Raw genomic sequence first — 2,316 nt, forward strand, 5'->3', positions numbered from 1 at the left:
CTTACATCCACTTTAGAAAAAAAGGAGAAAACAGCAAAAAACTGTTATGGCACTAATACTTGCTAAATATATATCAAATTTTATTCCTAAGTGAGTGTTATCATGTACTTAATGTATGCCACTCATAAAAATCAATCATGCTTTGGTATTTTTTAATTACTATTTAATTGAATTGACGGTCAATGATGTAAGGGATTTTGAAACTAACATAGTAATTCAGTACAGGCATCTCAGAAATAATATGGTTTACAGAATGAAAATAAACATTTTAAGTATGAAAAGAGTTTATTAGCACCAATATATGTCATACAAGTCATTAGGGTAATTAAGAAAATATTATATCCTCCTTCCCTCACTTCATCAGAGGTGTGTAGATAAACAAAAGTCTATACAAATTTTAAACACAAGAAGTAATTACATTGATAGTGATTTAAATAGCATCAGTTATTCTACTCAATACAGGATCATTTTACATAATAAATCTTACAAATTGTCTCTTACCCCCTCCCCACAAATTATGCTTCCCCCTCCCCACAAATTATGCCGACACGATAAGAAGGTAAAAACAAAAATAAAACTGAGTTGAATCACCAATCAATCAAATTATTGGCAGAAATTATTTTAGAAAATTATATTAAAACATAACACCAAAACCCCAACCAGGATGATTCACAAATTCACTAAATTACACCCCCCCCCCACCTTAGCCAACAACTTAAGCTGGCATGACAAGTAAAAGCACACGAATAAATAGAATTAAAACTCGAATAGCACCAATTATAATAATTAAGAGTAAAAAATGTTTTGAAAATGTATATTTTTCTCCATCCAAACCCCAACCAGGGTGATTTACAGATTCACCATGCATCCTCATTGGTATATACAGTGGACTCATCTTCCTCGTCGCTTTCATCTGTGTATTGTCATTTTGTCCCATGGCTGTTAAAAGTCCAAGTACATCCCTTTTCTTTGCAAGTTAAACACACTTTGTGCCATCTGGATTTTTTCCTAAAAATTAAAGAACACAAATAAAATTTAAATACATTTAAAAATACAAGTCAAAAATAAGAGTACAGTAAGAATTAATGCAACAGTATAAATACTTCCTATTAAACTAGGTATTTGAGGCATAGCACTGATTGCCTATACAGGCAAAACCAATTCCCTTAGGCCTTAAAATCACAGGGCCTTTGTAAAGAAATCAGCATTGTAATATTATTTAAATTAGACCTAGGTCTAGCTGTATGCTAGGCTTAATAACATAAATTACTAGGTTACCTTCCCCAAAATATCGCTTTAGTTTAGCCTTTTTTCTCTTCCATTCAGATGCATTCTTCTATCTTTTCTTTGGATGCTCAGGGTTTACAACAACATGTTCATCCTCACTACTCGTATTAATTTATTTACTTGATTAATTACTAAAAACAATTACAAAATGAACACAACAGCACAGAAAATCCTTTAAAAAATTAAAGGTCTAACACTAAACAGCATGTGCACTGTGTGCAGTTAATCAGCTGTTCAGTCATGTGGTACAATAATTTTGTATTTCATTGGTTAATATTTTTTAGAAGGCGCTATTTATGGACTTAAGGTGTTTTGAAGGAAATGCTATATGGATGTAAGGAGTTCTGCATCAAAAGTAGTTTTTGTTAGTGTAATTTGAGCTGGATGGAAGGTGTTTTGTAACTAACCAATAGTCTAGCATGGTGTGTATTGTCAAGTAGATATAATTACCACTGTTAACTCAATTTTGAAAAAAAGTGGATGTAAGGGGTTTTGCAATCAAGCTCTTCAATTATACACATATATATATATATATATATATATATATATACACATATACATATACACACATATATATATATATACACATATACACACACATATATATATATATAAACATATACACACATATATATATACACATATACACACATATATATACACATATACACACATATATACACATATACACACATATATACACATATACACACACATATATACACATATATACACATATACACACATATATATATATATGTATACATATACACATATATATATAGACATAAACACATATATATATATATATATACATATACACACATATATATATACACATATACACACATACATACACATATATATACACACATATACATATACACACACATATATATATATACACATATGCATATATATATACACATATGCACATATATATACACATATACACATATATATATATATGTATATATATACACACATATACACATATATACACACATATATATATATATACACATATAC

This window comes from Anneissia japonica, unplaced genomic scaffold (assembly GCF_011630105.1).
Source record: "Anneissia japonica isolate Jap-2015-1 unplaced genomic scaffold, ASM1163010v1 scaffold737_len1565949_cov176, whole genome shotgun sequence".
Classification (NCBI taxonomy): Eukaryota; Metazoa; Echinodermata; class Crinoidea; order Comatulida; family Comatulidae; genus Anneissia; species Anneissia japonica.